This window comes from Heliangelus exortis, chromosome 3 (genome assembly GCF_036169615.1).
Source record: "Heliangelus exortis chromosome 3, bHelExo1.hap1, whole genome shotgun sequence".
Taxonomy (NCBI): domain Eukaryota; kingdom Metazoa; phylum Chordata; class Aves; order Apodiformes; family Trochilidae; genus Heliangelus; species Heliangelus exortis.
In genome coordinates this window covers 58,842,019-58,869,832 of record NC_092424.1, presented here as the reverse complement: position 1 = coordinate 58,869,832, position 27,814 = coordinate 58,842,019, and the positions used below count along the sequence as shown (strand labels likewise).

Sequence of the window (27,814 nt, the reverse complement as noted above, 5' to 3'; positions counted from 1 at the left end):
GAAACACAGGAAACTGCAGGGGCAACTGGGTGTAATTCAAACTTTGATTAGCTGAGGGTTTGTTTAGTCTCAGTTTTCCAAAAGTTTGACCCACACTTGGCTTTGAAATTGCATCTGGATAATTCTGTGTAGTAAATCTGTGTAATTTCATCACTATTTAATGGTGCCAACCTTGTGTTTTCACTACCTACATAGTGAAGTTTGGCATTGCTATCAAAAACCATGTCAGAGATAGCTTGCAATGCAAACAACTTTCTTTAACACTAACCAAACTAATTGTTACAGTGGCAAAGAGTAATTTGTTGGTCAAGTGTATCTTTGAGGCTTAGAGACCTGAAAATACATCATGTTATCATAGTTCATATTTCCCTAAAAAAACACAGCAACTCAAATATCAACTGATGACTTCAAGCTGGATTTTCCTACCAGAATAGATGCAGAATAAAAGAGCTACTCTTCAATTTGCAGTTTACCCTTTTAAACCTTACTAGTATTTCTTTATGTTTATTTCACAGTTAAATATAAACACTGTTACTTTGTGCTTTTAATGATCTCTTCAGTTTCTACATTTTTTCTGCATTTTATAATTAAAAGACTTCATTCCCGGAATTTCTGTCTACTTCCAGACATATCCTTGTATTTACTAATAAATCTTTCCCCTTTCATTGACACCATGGAGAGGCAGTGAATTCCTCTAAAGAGGGCCAGCCCAAGCCCTGTGACATAGCCCTGTCCACTTATTTTGAGGAAGCTTTATAGTTTATGTAGTCTTGCCCTCTGCGTTGACCCTCTGCTTAAGCTTTAGCTGCACACCTAACATTCAGTGCAAAAAGTGCAAAGTCAGCACAGTCCCACTTGTGTCCACACTGGCTGATAAATGTAGGTGTTCCCTTTCTATGGTGGTGTATTTATGCTAAAAAAGAAATAAAATAAAATTAAAAATCCACAAGGTTTCTCTCTTAGTTACTCAGTTACAGAGCTACACAGTTTAATGCAGGACACCACTAGGCTGTGAACTAACCAAGGGCAGGGAGATGAGGTCAGGGTGGACATCTGATCTTCCACACTGTGCAATTTCTTGCTCAATTTTGCTTCTAGCCTGTTCCAGTGAGCTTCCACCAGGGCTGTGCCTTAGTACAATTGGGTCAGCTCTTCACTGCAAGGACATCTAAATGCCTCAAGATGTGTCACTTGCATTATTATGCTACGAAGCACCCACCAGCTAGGTGGCCATCACACCATTTTGGACACCTGAAATTACAAAGCATCTACAAAAGGCTATTTATATTTTAGGGCAACTCCACAGGATTGCAATGTTGTGTGGATGTGATCAGCCTACTCAAGAGCAAGTGAGAGCTGAGCAGGGCAGACAGGTGTAGCTGTGTACCACTCAAGTTCCTCACTCTCCTTTCCTTAGCAGCACAGAGATAACCCATGGACTATACAGTTCAGTGCTGAAGCTCTCTCCTGAGATATCTGTAGACTTAAGAAATCTCAAACTTTTTCTGTTCCCTGTGAGAAAACCTGACTTTTTTTCTTTCACTCTTTTTTTCCCAAATAGAAACCCTCCTTGTCTATATACTTAGTACTCTTCTATTTCAAACACTTGATTTCCATGACTCTGATGGATCATGTTTTTATCATTCTTTCCTGAGCTTCTGTCTTATCAGGCTTCAGTGCAGGTTATTAGTCTCTAATGAATTTTATAGGTATTCTGGAGAATGTTTCTAATATGTTGCAAAGATTCTGATAATCTCTTTATTCATTATCCATCCTAAAGCATGAGTCACTAGGGGTGAAGCCACTTCTCAAGGCCATTAGATTGTTTAATGCCCACATTTATTTCTTTAAGGTCAGTAAGAGCAAGCTGGCTAGCTTATGAATAAGTAACATAATTGTACCCATTGTTTAAAGGCTGATGCAATACAGATTGCAGACAATAGAAAGATCAAAAGCTCCAGTCCTCTTTTGGTAAGATATTCTGGGAAAAATCATGAGTGCATGGAACTTCACATCAAATAGTAACAGCTTCTTTTCAGAGAGACTTTCACTTCCTTGTGCTACATACTGTACAAAATGAATGGACTGAAGCAGTCAAATGATCCAAATGACAGTAGTTGGTTTTTTCCCTATGTAATTAATTCAGAATAATCTACACTGAAGCAGGGCAGTGCCACTTATTTTTTACTCTATCCAGCAAACTCTCTCTGTAACATTTTTTTTAGTGTTGTGGATTGGGGAAAACTATAGTTAGTAACAAAGAGTCTAAGAGTCTCTAAGTGATTTTAGTTGGGAAAGAAAAAGTTTTCCAGAGTTTGTTCTAGTGGGACATCTAGCTGCTCTTTTGTGCTAGTATCTGTGAAGCAGAAAGGAAAATGGTTGCATCCAAAGCTGGAAGTTTCAGATGCAATCAGAAATAATTATATTTGTATTTATCAATAAGAATAAACCAATCACATCCCTGTTGAGGGCCCTTTAAAAACTAATACATGACTTAATTCAAATGTGCAAATTCCAGCAAAAATAACCAGATTATTCTTATCCTTAAGAGTTAAGTGCTTTTCTGGAGTAGTATATGAGTAAGAGAAAATGGGCCAAGCCTACCCAGCTGCAAGCCTAGTGAGCTTACGCCAGGTTTGAATACGCTCCAGGAAAGATAAATGGCTATATATCCATAATTTACAGGACTATAAATATCAAGGAAGATGTTGATATCATACTGGAGTGTGCAGTCCTCCATCAGGTAACAATTCTGTTGGCTTTGAGATTAGTGCCTTTCAGAAAAGGACTACAAGATCAAGCTGTCACAGTTGTTTTTCTTTTTAATTAAACCCCCATGTGTCCTAGTTACTGTCAGTTTTCCATTGACAATTTTCAGTTCATTTTAACAGTGTCTTGTTGTTACATGGTGTGACTGTACCAGCTTTACCATTCAAAAGATTAAATACTGTCTATGGTGTTATCCATGTAGGGCTTTTCACTGGACCTTTTGAGATTGTTAAGGGCTGAATCTTGGCTTTACCCATTCTGCTGCTGGGTACACAACAGAACTGTGGCACCTGGAGAAGAAAGTCAGACACAAGAGGGGCAAAGGGACAAGTATTATTTTGAGTTCATTCATACTCTGAAGTTACTAAATCTTAATTAGCTCAATATTGCTTGAGTTCCTGTTCTTGGCATATTCAAACTGTGCCTCCAAGAGAGAATGTAAGAGGTCAAAAACTTAGGCATTGCTTTGTCATTAGAAGGGTGAAGTTGTAAAAAGCCCAGGGCTTTTATTTTGAAATTTATTATGCACTCATTATTTTGGCAGGTCTGAGATAAACCAGCAAACATACTAATGAAGAACTGTCCTGAGGAAGTACCTCCTATTAGTTAATAAGCAGACACAGTGCTCTGGATTAGGAAGGAACATGACAACATTGTTGAAAATGAAGACGTGTATCCTCAGTGAAGCCAATGGGTTCAGAGAAGCCAGGGCTGTGTAACCTGCTGCTGCACATCAGGATTCCAGGAGAGGAAATGAACATTACACATGGTGAGAGCAGTAATACACCAGGGTAAGATAAATTTACTTCTTAACTGCATTTAATCTTAGGAATTTTTAAGTAGCATTTCTGGTACTGAGAGGCTCCAAAAGATCAGCTGTCTAATGCAATACTGTTTTCCAGATGGAAAGATGATTGTCAGCTCTCTGGTTTGCTAACTTTTTTCTTAGCTGATAAATGAACATTAAGTGGTCAGTTGTTGACAAAAGCCCTCATTATAATTGGATATGTGAACTGGACCTTACATAACCTGGCAATGCACTATCATCCCTGGACCTTGTCACTCAGATAAAACCATCTTGGCTCCTTCAGGAATGGGGGTGTTCAGTGACTATATTTTTGCTAGTTGGAGAGGAAGATCACAGACATATGGTCTCTGATATAAAAAGATAAAAACTTTCAGAGTTTTGGTTCAATAGAAATTTGACCAAAATAGGCAATAACCAAGGATACCACATTTGAATTCAACTAAACAAATTTGTGTAGCTCCCACATTGTCCTATTGGAACTGATTTGTCCATAGGTCTGGAGGAAGACCAAGTACACTGAGAGCTGTTCTTAAGAGACCATGGCAATGCCAAAAGTCCCCCGAGCTGAGGAACACTGATGTCACTCAGTGCTCCATTAGCCTCCTGGGGAAAAGAAGTTCAAGATGTCACTAAAGAGACAGTGGCAACAGCTGCCCAATCTCTCTTCACTTGTGGTTGGTCCACTCCTAGAAGGAACTTGCCAGCACTGTGTCTTTTTTGAACAGTTCCAAGATACATTCTAAGACTGCTGTGAATGCTAGGGTTCATGAACTGCATATTTTTCCTTCCTTTTTGTTTTGTCTTTTGGTTTTCTTTTTAGTTGTTGATTTATCTCTAGCTGGGAAATCTCCCAGTCTTTTTAAAAAACTTAAGTTTTTGTTGTGGAATTGTTGCAGGTCTATATGGGGGTCAGTCAAAGTTCTCATCACAACAGATAATACTGAAGATGCTCCTCCTTCGTCGTCAGAACAGCTACAGATGTTCCCTACAGAGATGACAGTTCCAACCAAGTCCTAAGGCCTTGCCATCACTCCACTGCTGCCAGTGCTCAGTCCTACACAGGAGGTGGCAGGCTGTCCAGTGAGGTTCCCTGATGCAGAAATACTGTGAGCAGCCAAAACATCACTGGTAATTTCACCTATATCCCATTGCTAACTTATCCCATTTCATAAGTGCTCACACAAGATGGGCCACCAGAAGACCTGACAGAAGCATAACTTCTAGCAAAATAATGTTGATGAGCAGCTGGTGGGCAACAAGGGCAGACCACAACATATCTGGAACTGGAAAGGACCCACATCCACAGCAGAATGGATGAAACAATCCTAAGCATTCACTAAAGACAGGTCAGCCATCCCCTCACTCTCACCATGCTGTTGCCTCCTCATGCCTCCTCATGATGCTTTAGGTCCTTGGTCCCGTGTCTCAGGTACTTCACAAGTTAAAGAAAGACTGAAACAAGATCTTTTTTATATGGTTTGTGTTAATAGCACATGGAGTTCTGAAAAGACAGCTTCTGGGAAAGAGAAGTTACCTCTGTTCTTCAAAAGTGTTTTCCTAGTGTCTGTTGTTTAATTCCAATGCTTGATGCAGTTCCAGGAGGAAAAATCATCATAACCAGAACGGAGTTCAAAGAAGGGAGACTGATAATTGCCCTGTTCTTGATTTGATAGCTGCATTGCTTAATTCCTAGTTTATTTTGATGTTAGCTTTAATGGCCCAGACTGAGCGATAGTTTCTTTGCCGGGCGTTGATGGATTTAAGTTGCTGGGTTTGTTGGTGTTTTTTTTTATTTTTTATCTTTTTTTTTTTTTAATTTTATTTTTGGTTTGCTTAGCTAATGAAATAAAGTTATTAATAAAGTCAAATCTTTTCTGTCTCTGAACAAAACGGTCCAGAGCCTTTAAAGAACTGGGTAGATAGCATGCAGCCGACTTAAAAGCTTCTATTTAAAAGCTACTTCGTAAACTCATTTAAATCACATGTTGTTACATGTTCTGTTGCTTGAAAGTTATTTCCTTTGAAACTTTCCTTTTTATGCTTCCATGCAGGAAATACGATAAACTTGTTTATTTCATTTGTCAGTTTTGTGTTTCTGAATTTCTTCATCAAATCTGTTATCTTTCTTAAGTATCCAATCCTTACGCAAGTTGTATGAAAAAAGGGGAATGGTTTTACTTCTGTACTTGCAGTGCTGGAAATCAAGACAAGAAATGAGCAAGCAGAGGTGCTGGCTTCTGAGAACTACAGGAAAAAGAAGACATTAAGTGGGCATTTTATTTCGGATACAATCTTGCAGGATGACAAAAGAAAACATCTTCAGAATCATGGGATAATTCAGGTTGAAATAGACCTCCAGAGGTCAACAGGTTCAACTTTTCCAGTCCAGCGATCAAATACTTGCTTATCACTTACGGTTTTTCCCAGCCTTTTTATTTTACTTAGTAAATGCTGCCTTCTATTGCTTTTTAACTTGAACTGACCTTAGCAAATCATCAGCATTTGCATAACATGAGCTCACTTCACCTATTGGAATTGGAAGCAGCTAAATAGAAAAAAACAATCCACAGGCTGGAGATCTGCTGAACTCAGCAGATTAATTTAAGGTTAATTTAAGGTTAATTTTTAAATGTGCTAGTGAAGGGGACCCTAACACATGTGGGAGCCTCTCCCTGAACAGTGTGGAGTTCCTCTAGTTCTTCAAGATTCAAAAAGGGCAAGAGGGTGATTGGACTCAGATGGTAACAAGTCCAGATGATGAAGAGCAACAGCTTTTCACAGCCCCAATTCGAAGGGGGTGGGAGGCTGGAAATCCTCAGACTGTCTTCAAGCAGAAAGAGTTACTTTAAGAAGAAGCAGATGATGACTGGTTGAGAAATGTGCAATTTCAGGAAGTTTTTATCATGGCATCATTCTGTAGCAATGAATCTCTACTTATTTTCCTGAAGAGGGGAAACACTTTCTACTATGGAAGTGCTGGGAGGGTTAACTAAAACTATTGTTCTTTGAAAAGACAAGAAATGCTACATATAGATTCAAAAAAGGCAGGCTCATTTGCTAATGCCTGATTTTCAACAAGTATAGATGTCTTTTCCTTTTCAAGGTCTACCTTACTTTTATAGTTTCTTCTGCTGTAATGCTTCTGGTGAGCGCTCAGAGGTGCATCACAAAGTAGTCTCCATTTCCATGAAAGTAGCAGGGAGTGAGTACAAGTATAGTGTAAGTCAAATTACCAAGCTTGCTATTGACCAATGATAGGAAAAAACCTTACACTAAGTCTGTGCTTGAGCAGCCCACAAGCAGATGAAATGTTCAAGAACATGCACAGGCCCTCAGTTAGTTAGTGAAGCAAGGCTGTCAAACAAAACTGGGCAGACTGCACCCCCATGATTTTATTTTGTGTTGTGTAGATCTGCCTTGGTGTTTCTGCTCATGTGGCTGCCAGCCAAAAGTGTTTAAAAGGCCTTTTCAGACTGTAGCAAGGAAAAATATTCCCTTCTCTGCTTGAATCTGGGGGTCTAACAGACTCACCCTTTCTGTCTAGATGGCAGAAATTTGGGATTAGGACTTCCCATTTCCTTAAAGCTTGCACAGTTTATATCACAAATACATACTGATTCATTCATCAAAGCCTCGGACTCCACACACAGAACGAGTCCAAATTTAATAATGATTGCAACAGGATTTTAATAGTCATTAACTGTGAGCATTTATTTCTACAGTAAGTTTTCTTTCCCATGCAAAACATACATACATGTGGATGCATTTTTAAGGAGTTGGGAACTATTCAAGACCAGTTATTTTGAGGGTTAGAAAATAGCTTGTCTTGCAGCTGCCAAGTGATTTTGGAATAACTCTCTGCATGATGGAGTTGAGGGGAAAATTGAGATAAAAACATTAGTCCTTTAGTTCAAGACTGCACGCTTAAAAGGAAAAAAAAAAAAAAAGCATTTCACCTTCTTATCTTTCTTCATCAACATCCCCCTTTATTTTCCATTCTAAATGAAGGCAGAGGAACTGTAGCCACATTCTTCTTAGTGTGCCCCTTGGCAAGCTAGACAAAAAGTGCAAGCAGCCCCTCTCCTGTACTTTTCTCTCTTCTGCCTTGAGCAGGTTTAAACAGAGAAGGAACATGTTCAACAATGGGTATGTGTAAATGTCACTAGTCACATTTAGATAAATTTATAAATGTGCTAAGTAGCTCTGAGAGTCAGACATAGAGTTGAGGAGAAACATCCAAAACTAGGGACCTTCACTTCGTGTAAATCAGGTATCATGATATATCTCAGCTGAAGATCCAGTGCTGGGACTCATCTCCACAGACTATGAAGTTCCTAATTTATATTGAGGTTACTATAAAATATTCATAAATAGCTGCAATGTGTGACCACTGGATAATGATGAAATGTAATTGTCCCTTTGACTTATTTTCTGTTTACTTTGTCTTTCAAAACAGGGCGAAAAAAAGGATTCTTTGCTTTACCTGCAGAACACTTTGTTCTTTCTCCACAGGGTGAGTAGCTATCAAATTGCTCATGGGGTAACCAAGAGATGAAAACTTTTAGGATGGGCAGAGTCATCCATTCTGAACACTTGCTGTCTCCAGCCTTGAACAAAATTAATGTTGCATACAGAAGCCTAACTTTTAATAAGCCCTGATGATTCTTTAACTTCTTATCTTGGAGTAAATTAGAGGGTAAAACATCAAAAACAACCCATCACCCTTCCTTTCCTTTCTTCTTCCTCTTGAATGCCAACAGGCATTTTTGAGAGAAGGTAGGATGAAACTGTGCTTACCTGAGCCTAGGACAGTATGTTGGAACTTCCCTAGAATAATATTTTCATCTTAAAGCACTTTAAAAAGATTGTACATTAATAGTTATAAATCTTACAACATAAAAGTGTTAAAAGTCAAAGTCATGTCATCTGTGAGTCTTTTGCTTTCCAGATATTATTATGGAATCTGAACTAAATCTTGGTGACTTCTTATCTTGTTTGCCAAAATTATCCTTTTCCCCATGACATTAAAATATACTTTGAGAAGGTAAATGATACAATCAGGATAGTTAAGCCAAGCATTCCTGTGAACAGATTAAGTTTCCAATATGCGTTTAGGTAGTCATATTTTCAGATAAATATTTTTTGAACATACCCTCTTCCACCCCCAAAAGTTACCTGGAAAATCAAGCTGGGATAAAGTTTGTGAGTCTAATGTTTTAAAAGGTTTTCAAAGGATAAGGGGAAGAGGAAGAGGGACAGAGAGCATGAGACTGAACAAATAAGTAATCAAGCTTTTAAAAATTGTTCTTGAGCATAAGGTGAATGGCCACTACTTAGTCAAACAAACAGATCATCTCTACTCCTTGATATCAGGGTGTATCATTTATGGTGAAATTAACTCCTTTGCTTTGCAATTAATGGGACATGCCTTACCTGGATTTTGATGTAATGCCAAAAATCAGGGAGAAGAAACTTATTCTACTTCTGCTAAGATGTCATAACAGGCACGTAGGGCCTCAAAAGAAACCTCAATGAGTCCTTTCTCCTGGTATTATCAGGCCAGGGGTAGATGCTATGCTGTAGGCAGCCGGCTGCATGGCATTTCACGGTATCAAAACCAGGCCCTACATGTGAAACCTGACCTCTGGCAGACAGAGCCCTGACAGAAATTTTGGGGACAGCCAGTGTGGGGTTTCAGGCCCAGTGTGCCACTCACACAGTGAAACACCCTGAACCCTACCAGCTGCAGCCTATTTGCACAAATTTCTTTGGCTCCCTGCCAGCTGAGCTGTACCCAACTTCTTCCTTCCTTCCCCTAGCTTCACAATCCTTTCTATCTGCTGGTGGAAGCTTAGACATGTACCAAATGAAGCTCCCTTCCTCCCCTCAGTGTGCAGACATCCCACCCCAATTAATTAACCCAACAGTGGCTTCATCCCTAGGAAGCTGTGACTCCCCACACTTTATCCCCCTCAGTCAGCTTCAAGACATCAGCACATTCCTGACTTCATCACTTGTTAACTCCCTTTTGCTAATGGCCAGGACATCCTCTCTCCCTGGCCTCCTCTGATTTGTATTTGACTCAAACTCTCAGGCAAAAAGTCCTGAAGGCTGTTTATGTGCTCAGTTTCTATTGTACCACATAAAAATCTCTAACGTGTCTTCTTATCACTGCTTCTGTACCCAGAAATGAGAGGCTTTCAGACCTTCTCAGACTGTCTTGCCATGCTGTCCATCTTGCAAGGACCTGATAAAGAGCAGCAAAGCCTGAGGGAGAGCAAGACCTCTGTATTTTCTGTTTGGTTACTGAAGGTTAATCCTTTGGCAAAGAGCCAGAGGATTTAATGAAAGTGGCAACAGCAGCATTATACAAAAACAGCAAGGTTTGTGTCAGTAGCTACTGTAAAAAAAAAAAAGGAAAAAAATGTAATACAGCAGCATCATGATTAATTTTTAATGAGAGTTTCAGTTATGCTATCAAACTTCAAACTTTACATATTATTATTTTTTATTATCATTATTATTAATAATGGAATTTAATTCTTTATTTATATTTTAGAAAAACAGAAAGCATTTCAAGAACCAAAGGGTTATCCACAGATTATCTGAGATACCCCCCTTCCTAAGTACAGGTTTCATTACATCTGTTTCATTCCAGATATTTGCTTATTTAACAGGTCCTTAAAAATCATCACTGAGGAGGATCCCCCAGTCTTCTTTTGACCAATGTCCCCTTTTATTGAAACAGATTGCAAAGCCTTTAGCATTGCATTCAGTAGTGAGATTTAAGCTGTTCACTCAAGGAAGGCAATGCAGAGGTAGACACAGAGTATCAAAATCTGCTTAGAATAGAAATATGGAGGGCCAGAAGGTAGGAAATCATAAAACCATCAAATGCTGAAAAAATCAAAGTAATAATAGTCTACAAAATATCAAGCATATCCAGCTTTTTAGGAATCTCCATATTCAATTATTAAAAAATATTTCACCTGAAGTAATCAAAAGTAGAGTGTCTGGATGCAGGAATGCTTTAAGGTAAATAAATAAGTTCTTGGGTTCTTGGTCCTTTTCACACTATGCAAAAACTTGCCAATCATTTCTTCAATTTTTATAACCAAACATACTGAGCTTTGACTTAACATATAAATGACCTTATTCTCATTGTTTTTTTCACCCATTCCCAGGAAAATCTGTAATAGTCAGTATTTGTTTCTAAATCAGCAACCTCGAGTTGGCACAGCTATCCAGCCCTGTAGTCATTGAAGTCTGTACTTAAGCAAAATGTTTGCTTACCTCATTTTTGGTTCTTACCAAACTGTGTTCACATTTGAAAATAATTTCAAAATCAGTGTAATAGATGGCATTCTAAAGCTATTAATAGGGCTCATGTTTAACAAATATTTTAATACATGATCTCTTTCTCTCCAAAACAAATGGTCTACACTTCTTCAATGCTTTTCATAATTTCTTATGTCCAAAGGAATCTTCATTTCACACAACATCCCTCACCATATTTCACAGTATTTATTCAAACTTTGCAAGTATTGATCATATCGATGCCATCAGACCAAGTTGGTACTATTATTAGCCTTCCTTTCATCTGTGGACTCTCTAAGCTGTTTGGGGGAGAGCAAACTGACTCTGAATAAATTTACCTCAAGCCATTCCCTTTCTTTCCTTCAAGCCTTAGTTTCTGCCAAGGGCTGGATTGGAAGGAGGAAGAAACACATATGGGAAAGCTAGCAGTCCTGCCTGCTGGTTGCTAAGAAGCCTGCAGACAGATGTAAATTAGAGCAGCCTCTGTCTGTTATATTTTATAGCAATGTTCCTTTGAGCAAGCCAAAATCCAAAGGTGAGGCGGTGCTGCTCACTTTGGGTTGTGAATAGAGGGGCATCACTGAACTTGAACTCGAGGATCCTGAGCAATTGTTTTTTCTCCCTGCTTTCTATACAAGAGATTGCCAGGACAAATCCATGAGAGCCGAGTGGTCAAACATTTACACCTTTTTTCTGAAAATTTGCTCTGTTTCTAGCATCTGCTGTGACATTTCACAGAAATTATTGCACTTGTGGTGCCACCAGATGTGTCAGAAAGTAGGACTGCAGGGAGAGGTCAGCAGCTGCCAGGCAGTTTGGGGAAGGCTTCTGAAATGCACAAGGTATGTCCAGACTGATGTCCACATCTCAGCTTGCAAACACTAGTCAGGTGCTGAGCATGGATCAGCTTTATTATATTACATTATACACTCCAGGCAGCCAAGGCATTTACCCCTCCAGCCATCTCCCTTTTGAACTGCTGGAACATTCAATTTTGCATGTAGTTGCTAAAATCTTATTTTTCATGTGATATTGCAGAGAAACCCAGCAGAAAGTTCTTACTGATGCACATTTCACATCTATAGAGTGAAAAGTAAGTTCATGCCTCCAGAATGATCACTTACAGTATAGGTGCATTTTGCCCTACGAATAAACCTTCACATTTGTACTTCATTCTGCTTCCTTTGTAACCAGTGGCAATATTTCCAATGAAACGAGTTGCATACTGTTCATAACTTCTGTGCTTTGTGTCAGAAAAAAATTGGACTCAACAGTAAGGAAAGCTTTCAACATACCTGTAATGTATACATTTGCTAGGAAACAAAAGCTGAGTTTGGCTTCTGATGACCAGTATGTTGCCTCTTCATTGTAAAATATAAGTAACAATAACATAAACCAGCCCTGTTTAAATTCCTGTTTATAAAATTCAAGTAGTGTTACATTTTTTTTTAATAGCTGGCCTAAAACAAGCATTAAAGTAGCTTTCATACAATCCATAATGCCAAAAAATAAATGCAATTCTGCACATTCTTTCCTGAGAGCATCCACAAATGACGTGCAAGGCATACACGTTGGCCAGAGGCCATAAGCAAAAGCATTGTGTTAAAACTCTATATGACATCAAGCCAAAAAACTACTTAGCATTTGTATCTCAGATCTCCACTGAATCATGAATTAACTAACCAAATCAAAATAAAAAACATAAAGCACACTGCATCATGCAACTTTGGTTATACAAACACACATGCGTTGAAGTGGTGGGGATCTGTGGTGATTAATATAACCTCAGTGTGTATGTGTGCAATGTGTGTGTGTGCACACACAAATGTGAGACAGAGAAAAAGAGATAAATCTGGGGGATTTACTCAGAACCAAGCGCATTCCCTTTGCCAACAAGTTGATGATATCCCAGATGGGCTCCCTCTGGTGTTGAGAAGATAATATATTTCCTCATTCAACCTTATGTCTTTGTGACCATCAATAAGGGTGTTTAAAAGTGCCAAAAGTAATCATGATATTATTATGGCAGAGACCAGGATTTCACATAGAGCTTTAGAGATGAGAGAGTGTAGCTGTTCTATTATCTCTCATGCAGTGTTCATGAATAATATATATGGCATATGCATATATATATATATACACACATACATATAAAATTTTGTACACTTTATGACACTCAAACAGCTTTCCATGCATTACAGATTGCAGCAATGTAACTATTCACAGCTAAAGATGAGAGGCTGAATGCTCAAAGAATGTCAGGCCTTGCAAGAGCCAGGATCTGATTTGCCAAAGTGTGCAGTGTTTTTATAATGACTATTTAAGCTCAAATCATGACAAGAGACTTGCTGAGACCTGAATGCTTCTGCAAATCCAGTCTAGGAACCGTGTGTGGCACCCAGGCAAATGGGGGAGTACACAGTTATCTATTTAAGAGCTAGGTTCTTGATTTTGGAAAGCTAGGACTCAGTATTAGGAGCATTGTCGCATAGGCAAAGGGTAGAATTGTTTTTGCCATGAACATTAACTATATACTTTAATTCTAATCTTCCATCTTTACCACTCATTTACCACCTCTTGCTACACCTAAGGCAGCAGTCCTGTAGACTGTCCCACACTGCACACTATCATTCAAAGTGAGAGTGCAAGTACCATCCTTCATGGCATTTCCTGGATGGTAAATGCTTAATTCTGTCACCTGGATGCCCTTTTGACATAAGTCTGTTTGTTTTTTGATGCAATCCCTTCCTTGGAAAAACATCACCTCCCTTTTTGTCATGAAATGCCAGGAGGGGGAAGGAGGGTGACCCCAGCTTGGCTTGCTGGGAGAGCATGACCCCCTGGCAGCCACAGCACATCTCTCCCTGGATGAAGTTTGCAGCAGACCCAGGAGGCTTTTTACAGGATGAAACAGAGCACAGAAGGAGACAAGAAATACACATTTCACAGATGGTTAGTGACATCAGAGGAGTAAGGGGACCAGCCTCATCTTCCAGCCCAAGAGACAGCATGTCCTCAAGGTCCTAGACCTCTGCTCCTGCCCCTGGGTTGCCCAACTTCCCCTCTCCTCCTCCTCCCCAGTTCCCGCAAGCCCTCCCTCTCCTCTCCCTTCCTCCCTTCCAGTCCCTGTCTCCTCCACTGCCACCCACAGCCTGGTTCCTGCCTCCTCCATCCTCACACCCTGCAGTGATACATGAGAGCAAAACACACTTGGGCCAGATCCCAGGCCAGGTAAGGGAGGAGAAAAACTCACATTCACTCTAGTGTCCTTCTTGGACCTGGTTCTGAATGCAGAAAAGCAAAGCTGGTGTTAATTTTCCTTTCCCTCGGACAGTGCTGTTAGAGTTGGCACATTCTTCAACCAGTGAAATGAGAAGAAGGGGGTGGGAGCTGGGGGAGCAGGAGCAGAGAAAGAACAGAGAGCATACGTAAAAAGAGGAATGACTGCACACATGTGCTATGAATTCTTCAACTCAGATTAATGTTTTCCCGTCAATTTCATTGGCTGCCTTCTGGTCTCAGACAGATGACCAGTTACGTTTCAGGACTGCTATAAAGCTGAATTTAAATTAAATACTTGGACAACAGGAGCCAGTGCCTATGAACTATTCCAGCAAATTATTAAATAAACAAAAAAACACTGCAACTTCTAGCTGCAGGACATAATAATTACTGTTGTTCATTCACATGCAGTATTAATTCCTACTGCATCAACTTGACTGACAAAACTAAATCCTCCCATTGTAAGGTGGGAGGCTGGTGAAGGGATCCAGCACAAGTCCTGTGAGGAAGGGCTGAGGGAGCTGGGGGTGTTCAGTCTGGAGAAGAGGAGGCTCAGGGGAGACCTCATCACTCTCTACAACTCCCTGAAAGGAGGTTGGAGCCAGGGGGGGGTTGGTCTCTTTTCCTAGGCAGCCATCAGTAAGACAAGAGGGCACGGTCTCAAGTTGTGCCAGGGGAGATTTAGGTTGGACATTAGAAAGAATTTCTTTATGGAGAGGGTGATCAAGTGTTGTAATGGGCTGCCCAGGGAGGTGGTAGGTTCTCTGTCCCTGGAAGTTTTTAAGAAGAGACTGGATGTGGCACTCAGTGCCATGGTCTGGTAACCACAGTGGTAGTGGATCAGGGGTTGGACTTGATGATCTCAGAGGTCCAACCCTGATGATTCTGTGATTCTGTGTAATTTTAAAAAGTAAATTGTCCTTGCATCTCAGTTACATGAGTGGCAACACAGCATTTATCAATGAATGATCGAGCATCATTAGCTTGAACATCTACACAGTTTCATTGCAAATTATTTGAATTTACAGTTGCTTTTAATTTATATGTTCTCCATGCCAAGCACCTAGCTGTTGCCAAGTGCCACTAAAAAAATAAAAAGCAGGAAACAACTGTGCTAGTGGTTAGAGTGGTAGGACTGTATTTGAGTGACAAAAGTGACAATAGTGCTTTTACTGTTGTCTCCACTTGGATGTGATTTAGTCCTCTTCACCAAGCTCAGGTGTGCTGGTGGATTCACTCTGATGTACCCAGGTTATCATCATGGAAGTATCAGCATGGTCCACCTGCAGGCTAAGCTCTCTCCTTCCCACCCCCCATCTTAAATGGGTTGATCTTAAATAGCGACTGAAAATTCATCATCTGCAAAGGAAAACTCCCAGTTGGCATCAACCCAGCACAGCTCCCTCTTAGGCCAGCTACTCTCCTTGCTCTGTGTGGGAGAGGACACATGGCACAGGGCATTTTCTCATGCCTTGCCAATTCTTCAGTGGCTTGTGGAGTAATCCCCTGAGGAAAATTTCCTGGATCCAACTCACAGCCTGTCCTGTCCTCATGAGCTACAGGGCTAAGCAACACAAGAGCAATGTGGAAAGCATCTCTTCCTGCCTGGGGACAGTCAGGCATGGGAGTCAAGAGGTCTGAATGCCTACTCCTGCCTCTCTTAGGAAACATCCTACCATCCTTGCACTCTATGTCCCCAGAGCTCTGGTGAACAGGGCAAGACAACTGATCCAAGGCAACTGACAGCTCCTTGTCCCCACTCTGGCCCTTACAAGACTGTGGTTTTTTGAATCAGGAAAACAGATCAGGAGAAGAGGTAGTACCATAAAGGTCTGTGGAGCTGTTTCACTGTTTAAATGTTCTCACTACTACTTCTTTCCCACAAAGTCTTTTGAAAACCTGTCTTCAGTTGCCAGACCCACCTCTCCCAGCAGAAAGGGACCCAGTAGCAGAAACCAGTCTAGGGATCAAACACATATGCTTTGTTCTTTCTCTTGGTCTTTGATTCCATTCTTTTTTTTTTTTTTTTTTTTTTTTTTAGATTCATCAGGATCTTCCCATCCAATGACTCTTAAAGAATTAGGTCTCAAGAAATACTCAGAAAACTCTTCTTAGTGCCAATTCTGTTTCTTTTACAAAAATTACACAATGCAGGCTCAAAACTTTCTGGTCTTTTCTTCAGTTCATCTGAGGACAGAAGGAGAAAAGTTTTTCCAAAGAGGATATTAGCCTATTCAGTCACCAGGCAGCGGAGGGCTAGATAAATCCCAGATTTCCCACATTACAGGAAATAAAAGGGAAAATTATTTGTGATCAAAGGAGACAAAGCTCGGGACAGAAGTTGTTGGTGTACAAGATGCTGTCAGAAGCCACATCCATAGCTGAGGAGTAGGGGCCAGAGAGCATAACAATAAATAGGCAATGAAAATATTATATGGAACCAGAAAATTAAAGTATTGTATGTAATCATATCAGAAAGCATAATCTGAAGTAAATGTGTTTCAGCGCTGACGGAATTCCCCAGGAAAGGGTAAAGTTCCATACAACTGGCAGTGAGACCAACTAAACAGGCAAATTGTGGGTACTTGGCTTTGCTTTGTCTTCCCAATCTAGCTTTACCATCTTTCATGCTTCCTTGGGTCTGGACAGTGTTTGAAAGAGAATCCTCAGGAACGTGGTCATCATGTCAGAGAAACATCTTAAAATATAATGAAAGCACCTTTCAGAAACAGGTCTCATGCCCCCTTATCAGTTGTAATTCATAACTTCATAACACCAAAAGTATGATATCTGGATTTGTTTTGACTGCTCATACTTGCTGAATTAGCTTTGCAAATAAAATATTTTTGTTGAATTCTATCGACAATGATGGCAAAAGTTGGTCCTCTGCAATTCTGGGTGACAGAACATTTGTCATTTTAAATTTTACCCAGTGATCCTTAAAAGCATCTAGTAGGAGTTATGTTTCCACAGGTATTGCAAAATCATATGCCTGTAGTTCAAATAAGAGAAAATGTAAACAGTTGCATTTGGAATGATAACAAATTAGAATCTATTTCTCAGAAAACTGTTACGTGACTCTGTTCAGACTCCATTTCTGATGACTGAAAGTATCTCTAAGCAATATATATCTGCCTTATTGCTGCCTCATTCTCTGAGATGACTCGTGATGGAAATCTAGGGTTACAAAGGTACAGCAACAATGAAAACCAACAGCTGGGAACTGAGGCTCAGCAAATCTAAACCAAAGTACGATGGAAATTTTTCAACAGATGGGGTAACTGACCATGAGAACAGTTCATGGAGAGCTGCGATGAATTCTCTCCACCACTAACTATTCTTAAATCAGGAACTGGTTGTTTTTCCAGTAGACAGACCAAACAAGAATTAAGTCAGAGAAAGCTAATGGCCTGGGTTTTAGCAGAGGTCAGACAAGTGGATACCAAAGGCCTCTCTCGGCCTTATAGTCTTTAAGTCTACTAAATAAAAACCCAGGGTTTGCAGATCATAGCATAAGTCCTATTCTATTTCAGTCTGCTTTCAAACTTGGGCAATGAAAGAAGAAGGAAAATAAACAGAGGCTGCAAGACAAAATCATCTAAGTGATGAACAAAAAGCCCTATCCATGCATCAAGTGTGGCAGAACATCTTCCCAGGGGTCTGTCTTATCAGTGATCTGGTTTACTTTGGCCTATTTGTCAGTGGCAGAAAAAGAAAACAGCCCCAAATCCTGATAACTATATAGATTGTATCATGCAGTGATAATGAATTTGAATAGCTCTATTAGAACGACAGTGTGGCCTGAAATATCCCTCCCCCTTTTCATGGATGGTGGCTTTACTGGGTTGCCCCTTATCTAACAGGAGGGTGTTTTTCCAGAGAATGAATTCTTTAAAAGCAGAGAAGTGTTAAGGGATTTTTTCCTTTCTTGACAGAGATTACCTCCCCTCAGTCATGCTGATTTGATGGCTGGGGTGGCTGAACTCCAACCCAGACCTGTGGAATGGTCTGTTTTTTTTTTTTTAAAGCAAGAATAGAGACATCTCCCTGCAGTGCTTTGAAAGCAGGCACTATGACAAATCTGACTGGGAGCACAGCCACCCAAACAGTTGACTCATGACAGCAGAGCAGGCAGTGAACTCTGTGAAGGAGCCATGAAGTCAAAGGTGATGAGGATCTCTTCAAGTGGGTCCATGACAACAGGGTTGGGTATGTGGAAGAATCATGTCCAGGGTTCCATAATGTACTTTTTTACAAGGGTTCCCTCAGGGGAAGGTTCATTTTGGACTTCTGTGAAGCCTCAAAAGCTGATGGCTCTTGGCCCATTTCATTTGTTGGTGGTTTCCTGTCATAAATTCCATCATGCATTTTCTGAATGAGAAGGACTTGCTCAGAAATGTTAAAAAGACCAGGAAAAGATGTGGATGTTTCATCCAGCTCCCTGACAGCCCCTGTGGTTCTGCTCCACATCACCAGCACGAGCAGCGAGGAACTGTGACACATATAGGGGTGTTTCAGAGAGGAACTCTTGGAAGAAATATTTCTGAATGTCTTTTAAAAGTACCTTCTAGAAGATAAGAAGGGTGAAGGAGATGGAATTTTATACTACTTGGAACTGAATTTTCAGCATTCTTTTCCCCAAACATAGTGGATTCCTTGAGCAGTTTAGCAGATTGGTGCCACAACCAGGCTGGGCACACCTGTAGTCAAGAACAAAATTAAATCTACTGATTTCAATGAAGAGTTTTGCATGAGTAAACCCCAAAGAAATTCAGGATGCAAGCTCTGTCTTTTTGTTAGATATTGTATAAATTTACTTTAAGAGTCCTCCTACAGAGAGGAGGATGGAATGGATGGGACAGAAAGACACTGGATGAAAAAAACCTTTTCCTACACTAATTTTTAGAGGGGAAGTTAATGTATAGTGCAGCTATGTATTGTTCATGATCACATTGCATATCTCTGGGCATTAGGATGTGACCCTGTATTTCTTAAATGCCAGTACAGTGCCAGAAGCACATCACTCATGTTCAGACTACTTTCCAGGAATTGTAGATTGATCTCATTACATTTGCATCACAGAAATGACAGATGGCAACCCATTATTGGCACCAAAGCTTCAGACATGTCTACATGAAGTTTGAGTTCACATCAAGCAGTTGAAATATTACCCTGGTCTTTGGATGGAGTAGATACAAGCAAATAGTCTGGTACACTGAGTCTAATGGTGCCTTGTCTCTTAGGTGTCAGAAGAATTAAGACCACCTATCAGATAATTATTCAATTATTCAGTCTTTTCTGTGTCTCAAGGGGGTTTATTCTATGCTGTAAAACAGAAGGTTGGACTACCACTATCATGATCTTCATTTGCATAGTTACAGATATTGCTGATGTCCATAAAATTATCTTTTAAGAGTCCAGCCACAATATATTATTTTGATGACCACTTACAGCAGTGAACTCCACAAATGAGCTAAATGTTGGGAAAACTGGGGATTTCCTTTTACAGGGACAAAATTTACTAACTTCTAATTTTATTGGGCAGGGGTATACCTTTCACAGCTTAGTTTACATGAAAAGGAGTGTCTCATTTCTTTGCTGGATTAAAAATAGTTTCAGAAACCATAAATGCAGTTTGATACTTATCAGACCGAAAACTGCATTCATTTGCCAAAGTACAAACCAGAATGAGACTTACAGCTCCTCACATGCTGGTGGCCTCCTGAAATGGGTTTGCATCTCAGACACCATAGCCCCCTGCTCTCTCCCCCTCACCACCATCACTCCTGCCTCCAACCTTTCGCTTGTCAGCACTAAGCTCTGTCCAATAATTCACCTTTTCAAAAGTGATTTATTTTCAGGATAACCTAATAATGTCAAAACCAACACTGTTATGGTCTATCACCCACCAGGATGGGCCAGAGAGGGGAGGGGTAACGATATTGATTCCATTTTCCTTGCACTTTTTACCTGACAGGCTGACGAATTGTAGAGCCAACAACTTAGGAATCATTTGGTCAGGTTATGGCAAACAACTCCCTTCTACTCCTTCACGCTTTCTAATAACATTGCTCTGTAGCAGCTGCAGCACTCTTCCCTACCTCCTGTTGCAGAGGTAATTATGTTTTTTTTTATCATGCAGCCCTGACTCTGCTTGTAAGGCACTATACAAGCTGACATTTTTTGCCGCTGAAGCAATTAGGTGGAGTCTGTCAGACTTTTTGTTTTTCTTCCAAAGTTTTTGCTAACCAAAATGAGAACCCTCTTGGCAAGTTCTTCTTTTTCGTCTTAGATGACACAGGTTGAGTCTCAGCTCGAAGATTTGCTAACTGGGAGTTTTACCTCCCAAAGAGGTGTTCTGGCAAAACCAAGGACTTGCAGAGACAGAGTGTTTTCTCAGCATCTGTTTTCTTCCTTGGAAGAAATAATTTCCACCACTGGCACTGGCACTATCGCTGTCCATCTCTACCTTGTGCAATACCTGGCTGATGCTGGAAGAGCGTGACTCAAGGCTTTTTACTAGTCCTCTCTATTTTTTTCCTTTTTTTCTTTTTTTTTTTTTCTTTGTTTGTTTGGGTTTTGTCAGTTCCCACCCAGTTTTTGAGGGGTGAGCTATGGCACAAATGAAACAGAGTGTGCTCTCTTTGCTCATTTTCCCATTCAAATGTGGCACATGGAGGAAAACCTTGATCTCCTGCTCATGGCCATGCAACCAGGCAAGGTTCTGCACAAAGATGTGTGTTGCTTTTTTTTAAAAAAAAAAACTCACTGCAGTTCAAGAGGGCTGAGAGAACTCATTAATGTGATTTTTTTTTTTTTTTTTTTTTTTTTTTTTAGATACAAGCAAAATCTCATGGGCACTTGTTCCATGACTATGTTAATTCTTCAGTTCAACAGAGAATTCACACAGTGGTAAGAGTCCTTAAGGCTGCATGGATATGAGGGATTTCAGCTTCTGGAGAACACAGAGAGATCTCTATGGTCTGTGTTAAGTAGGAGTCAGCAGATGATTTGGAGTAATCTAATTTGTGCAAGGAATATATTTCATTTACATTTTGCTCTCAAAAAAAGTGAGGGCGCAGTAAACAACACCTTATCTATACCCATATATTCAGCTCAATTCCATGGAGTTTTGCCATTGACTCAATTGGAACAAGATCAGTCCTTAATCTTTAAAAAAATGCATTTTTACTCTTCTTCTCCTGAACTTTATGTAATATATTATGTCAGAATGGAAGAGACTTTTTAAAGAAGAGAAGAAGCATTCTGTCATATTCTGTAGGATTTTGGATGACATTACTAGTTCAATATATTGCCCATTCAATAGGGAAGTCTTACATGCATCCATTTTGTAGAAATTTATTTTATGGGTTCTTTTTTTCAGTCAAATGGATATTTGTTTCCTGACATTATTGGTATATTATTTTTTATTTAAAAAATTGAAAGTAGATCAAAATAATCTCTTCTGTTTGCTTCCTTCATGAAGAAAATCTAAAAAAAAAATTGTTCTTATGTAAAATTCAGTTGCAATCCATTTATAGCAATTTGAAATGAGTCCTCGCTACCTGATCCTTGCATTTAGTTTCATTAAACTTACATAAAAGGTGGGATTATCTATTTTATATAAGTAAATTGTTTTCTTCAACTATTATCCTGAAGGTATCACCCAAATTATCTATTATAAAGCTAAATGGGGAAATGAACATCTCAAATATCACTTTAAGAGAGTGTTTGCTTTCGGTCTTTTCTGAAGAGCTCCTTCTTTCGTATTCCCTGTGACAATTAAAAAAGCTCATTTAATTGCAATACATTAATATGAAGCAATTTGCTGACTATCAGGTAAAGTGGATGCACAGCCAGAGAGCACAAATAAAAACCAGGAGTAGAACTCAATAAAGTGTCAAAGGAAGAATTTCCTTACAAGATTCCAAACACTGATACACTTGTTGCCACCATGAGTCCCTTAACAAGCGATGCGAAACTATGACAAACTAAATGTTTCTGCCTTTCTGTTTGCTCAAGTATTACACCAAACACAGCTTTTTAATTCATTGTTTGACCTTGGAATGGTTGTTAACACACTCACTTAGGCACTACCATTGAAACATGCTTCTTTTGTATTAGATATTAGCCTATCTGAAAAGGTGCTGCTGGTCTGATCATCATGAACGTGTCAGTTTGGGTTAGATTACTCTTTTTTTTTTCCTCTTTGTTGAACTGTGAGCAGAGGTATCTGCCCTGCAGCCTGTTAACCTGACATAAATTACTGGACAAGGCTACCACAACGGGAGGAGGAAGCTGAGGAAATGTGTGGGTTAGCAATCACTAAGCCTATTAAACTGCTCTGCAATCCCACCCTTTGGATTCACAATTTCTCATGTTTTGGCTTGACCAAGAGGCAGGTTGGTGGAGCAAGAGGATCTGTGGGGGTGTGAAAAGGATGACCCTAGAAACAAAATATTGGTTTTACATCACAGGGTATCTGTTACAAGAGAATTTCCTCTGGCGCCATCAGGTATTTGAGTAGGCATCTGGATGGATCCCAAAGGAGGGAAGGAAATGGAGAAAGAAGTTTTTAGAAGGGATCAAGATGTTAAGCCTTAAAAGTGTTTGAATAACCCATGATGACTAACCTGCAAGGCTTTATCTGTGAATCTGCGATGATTTTTGGTATTGGTGGGGTTCAGGATTGATTTTTTTCTTTTTCTTGTTTTATGTTGGTGGTGAGTTTCAGTCAAAAGTGCAGAAGGGCACTAGTAAAGGAATGCAAAGTCCATCCCCAGTCACTGATGAGGAAGATTGTCTGATCCACAGCAACATCCTTTTCTCTGCACTGAGCATACTGATCATACAGATCCTGAGAACTCTTTTCTGTGTTTCCAGTGCTCTTTAAAACACTGTTCTCAGTTTTAGTAACAGCAATAACAAAATATAACAATCTGGATTGGTAGAGTTTTACCCTGAAAGCAAAATTTGGCACTTACTTCTTCCCCTTGGGCTTGGGAAAGAAAATCTTCCTTGGGGGTCTGAAGGCCGATTCATTAAAACTGAGCTGTCTGCTGAAGTGCTCAGTAAAAGTGTCTCTGATTTATTTGGATTTGTCACTATAAAGGTCTCTGGAGACAGCTATTTATCCTATGGGATTCTTGACAAATTGACCAAGTGGTCTGGGCAGTCCAAAGGGAGGATGGTCTTCTCTGACCCCTCACATGGCCAGAGAACAGGTAATCACTCCCCCGATCACAAACACCCACAGTTGCCAAGGCTTCTCTACCCACCCAGGAGCTGGTCCTCTGTGGCTTAGGCAAGGACTTGATTCTATGCTTGATCTCACCAAAAGGCAAGTCTGAGTTGAAAGTATTGTCTAAAGTTACAGGAATAGGCAGCTAATGAAGAACTTATGGGACAGATTTAAGGTGATGAGGGTACATCCTGCTGAACTGTTGCCTGGCAAAGGTGAATGTCCTGCTGTGGTCAGAATTTATGAATACTTGACTGCACTGCAGTAAGATCAATTTGGACCCTAACTTTAGGAGTGTATTTTAGCTCCCTCACAGCAATGAGGACTATTCAGGCATCCTTTTAACTGCAATGGCAAAAAGCAGGGGAGGGAATCTCCTGCTGTCTCCTTATGATCCCACTGGTGTGACTTTCCCTGTGCTTCAGTGTATAAGGTGGTGCAGTGTCTAGTGTCAGTTCTTCCCTTTAATTATCCGCTAGCCTGCCTGAGAGCTGTATAAACACATTACAGTCACTTGCAAGCACATCCATCTTTCCCTTTTAACTCTTTCTGTCTGCCTTGCCTTTTGCTCTACTCTGAATTTTATCAAACAGTTCAATAGTGTGCACTTTAGCCCAATTTCTCTGGAGCTGGCTTAGGCTACTGATCCAGTCATAGTTGTCACAGGGAAATAAGCACCTTCAGGGCACGATTAAGGCTACTTAAGGTCTACATTGCCTCTCAGATGTAGACGGAATCAGTTCAGGGTGCTTCATCCAAAAGTACAGTTACAAATTATCAGAATAGAGATGATAAGAAAAATACAACTAAAGGTAAGTGAAGGAAAGAACTGGGGGGACAGGCCACCTTGGAGTTAGATTGGCTCTACTTAGAGATTTTATCTCCTTGTCACACAGTTCTTTTCTCCATTCACACCCGTCCTGTGAAAGAGAAGTTTGGTTGATGCCAGTACAGAAGTGCAGGACTGAAATGTTCAAACTGGAGGAAACCCAGTGTGGTGGCACCTGGAAGGAAGGATGTGGGGGGATTAAACACAGCACAAGGGTAAGTCTGCAGCAGTGACTATGGTTTTCAAGGGATGAGCTGGTCTTAGTCTGTCTAACAGCAGAGTCTTTGGGCCCTGAATTAATCATTCCAGACTGAGTCCAATGTAAAAATGGTGTGAAAGAAGCTAAAGTTCATGTTACAACCTCAGAGAGAAACACCATGGACTTTTAAAAGGCACTGGGGGTCGAGTGAGTCCTGGAAGGGTAACAGCAATGGTCTCTTTACTCTACTTGGTGGTTGGATGACTGCAACCCAGGGGTTTTGCCTGGCAATCTGTCTTGCTAAAAGTCAGGGTAAGATAAACTGTACTCTGTCTCTGATTTCTGCAAGAAAGAAAACAATTGAATGACTGGTCATTCATCACTGAGACACCCTCCCCCCTCTCCAACACCTAGTACAGGGTTGTATATCCTGGGGCTGTTTAGCTTTCCTCATCCATTTTTAAAAAGGAAAACAATGAATTTCAAGTAGCAAGAGATGTATTTTACATCTTCCCTCTAATAAAGATAGTTCAGAACTGGAAAGAACAGATCAATAAAAGAATTATTTGGCTGATTGTTACAGTTGTTATATTCAACACATGCCACAAGTTGAGTTTATTACCAAAGGATCTCCTTTTCTAGCCTTGCATCTACAAGCTCAGATTCAATTTTTGGACTTCTAAATATGTGCTTTTACCATTCATTTGTGGAAAGTGGAGAACAGTATTTGAGAAGTTCCCTTAACAGTTTGAGTTAAATCAGCTCTTTAAATCTCTGAGAAACAACCCCATAATGAACAAACTGCAAAATTTACAAATCTGCTGTGAGACAAGCAGACGGAAAAGGGAAAGGGTGGCATACAAAGATGGGAAACAAAAGTAGTTTGGATATGTGGCAGTAAGAAAAAGAAATACCTCAGTGAGAAGAAACATTTAGGCTTGCTCTGATGAGCTGAATGTATGCTCTGCTACCAGAGAAGCAAAGCAAGCTGTACTTCCTCTAACAAATCCAGCTATGTGCTGCTCGTGGTACAAAACACTTTGTTTGTGGTGCTGAGCCTTCCTGCCTGCTTCCCACGGCCATACAAAGAGATGCTTCAGAGCACGATATCCTGTACACAGCTGTCTCACAGGTAAGTATTGAGGGGGTCTTAAAATCCAATGAGGTGGAGCAGGGGAACTCAAAAAGGAGTCTTTTGTCTAAGAGACACCAAAAGAAGATAGGCTTAAAAGCTGACTTCTCTGCAGCCCCACTGCACCCTGTGAGTCTGCGTTGGCTCTTGATTCAAGGAAGTAAGACCCTTCATGGAGAGACAATTACTTACAAAAAGGAATAAAGAAGCCTAGTAGTGGATTTTAACTCTCCTAAGGGAATCCTGTGTTTTTAGGGAGGAAGGGTTACAGGAAACCAAAGTAACACTTTATTTTTCTTCACAAAGAGCCTGGGGACTCCAGAGTAATTTAGTTAATAGTGAATTGCTACTTGTGCCATAGTGGATGGTACTCATGGGCTGTTTATTAAACTTTCATCTTGTCACTCATCGCTAACATGATCAAAACTCATTGTTTTTCCTCCTATAAAAGCAACTTTTCTGTCTTTCAGAATTGCTATGAGGTTGAGGGACATGCACTTTCATCTAAAATCAAAGTCAGACAAGTATCCATTTTGTAAGACATGTGAGTGTAAAAATGCACCAACGTAAACATCAGGTATCTGAGTGAAAAATGTTAATTGGTATTTCAAGAAATGGGGAGGCATCACAAAGATATTTTAGGCTTTCAACATATTTGTGGTATTCTAACATCAATCATTTTCCTGCAACGAACTATCAGGTTATTTATCTTAGCTACCCTTGGTATCCATTACCATAGTGCCTAAGCCCCTCATAATGTTTCTGTAGGGCAGGGAAGTGTTCTCATCCCTTTTTCACCACTGAGGAATCAGAGCAGGATTCCCATTTTCATAGGTAGTCAGCTATGAAGCCCATAATATAGCAGAAAATAAACTCACATACCCTGGGTCTCTGTCTAGCACCTTAATTAAAGAAGAGTCAGTGTCTTTTAAATTTGCCCAGTTTCCACTTCATTAATTTGCACTGTAAATTGTAGAAGCAAGGCTGCATTACACAAATCACTGAGCCTTTAGCCATAAGACTAATTCCATCAACACTTAGAAACACAGGAAAACCCTAGGGCTTGTATCCCAGAAAGGGATCTGGCAACATGCTTGCCCAGGAGAGGTGAAAGACTCCAGTGAGACAGAGTGTGAGGAGAGGAGAAATAGAATAGATGTGGTGTATGCTATGGGTGCTGCAGTTCACAAAGGCTTTACCTGATGTTGCTTGTTCTTCAGGACAGAGCATGGAGAACTCAAGCACCAGGATCACATGTACCTCCTTACAGAGTACACATCAAGACATTTTTGCCATCAAATTTTGTTATATAATAAATGGCACAGCACAGGATGTCTGGTAAATTTGCTGTGTAACCCAAATAGTCTGTGTGACAAAGAAAGCTCTACCATATCTGAGTGCAAAATCCAGCTAATAGAGATCTATTGTGCAGAGCAGAACCAATTTCTATGGAGACGAAATAACCCATCAAAATAAAAATCCTTCAGCTAGTCACAAAATCCTTTGTCACTGCTTTAAGTCAAGAGGTTCCAGAGAACATATCCCCCCTCTTCACATCACCTTCAGCCATCATCCCATCTGATCTTATGAAATAATCAGATAGATATCTGCTTATTTTTCCCATTTCCCATACCATTTTTTCCAAAAATAAATAAATAAAGAAAGAAAGAAAAAAAGCTGTTTTAATGATTGGTTCCCTGAAACAGAGGTCTTCTCTTGACAACAGTTTTGGATAGACTCTGAGCATCTATTAGGTGGTTTTTATTCCCCCACACCAAATGCACAAGCATGCAGGGCCTGCCAGTCCTGGCTAGCAGAAGTTCTGATGGCTCATCTGTTTTCCTCCTTTAACCAGCTTTCCTTCTCAGCTACTCACACCCCTGATTAAGAACTGAATGCTGGGCAGCCTGAGCAAATCACCTTGGATCTGAACTCACAAAGGAAAAGAGCAGAGAGGAAAAGGAGAGCACAGTTGCTTTCAAAGTCTTTGCTTGGGGCTTTTTCTCCCCTCAGTTCTGTGGTTTCAGTTCTTTGGTGCTATCTCAGCCTCATGGCACTTCATTGCAACCTATGTTTATGGTCTTCTTTTTATGCTATCCCCTGGTTCATTTTTAAAGCTATTTATTTCATTCAAATTACTTAAATAGACTTTTATTAAGTGCTTTTGCAATACCACATTCTGAACCAGCACCATTTTCTATATGTATTACGAACTATGCTATGCACCATAAAACCAG

At 40.1% G+C, this 27,814-nt stretch overlaps 1 long non-coding RNA gene across 1 annotated transcript; it reads left to right on the top strand.

Annotated features, from left to right (window-relative positions):
* Positions 1-8,000: 8,000 nt before the first annotated feature.
* LOC139794783 (uncharacterized) lies at positions 8,001-27,253 on the top strand. Its single transcript, XR_011725265.1, has 2 exons — positions 8,001-8,090; positions 21,014-27,253. It is a non-coding gene; the product is annotated as an uncharacterized lncRNA (long non-coding RNA).
* The last annotated feature ends 561 nt before the right edge of the window (positions 27,254-27,814 follow it).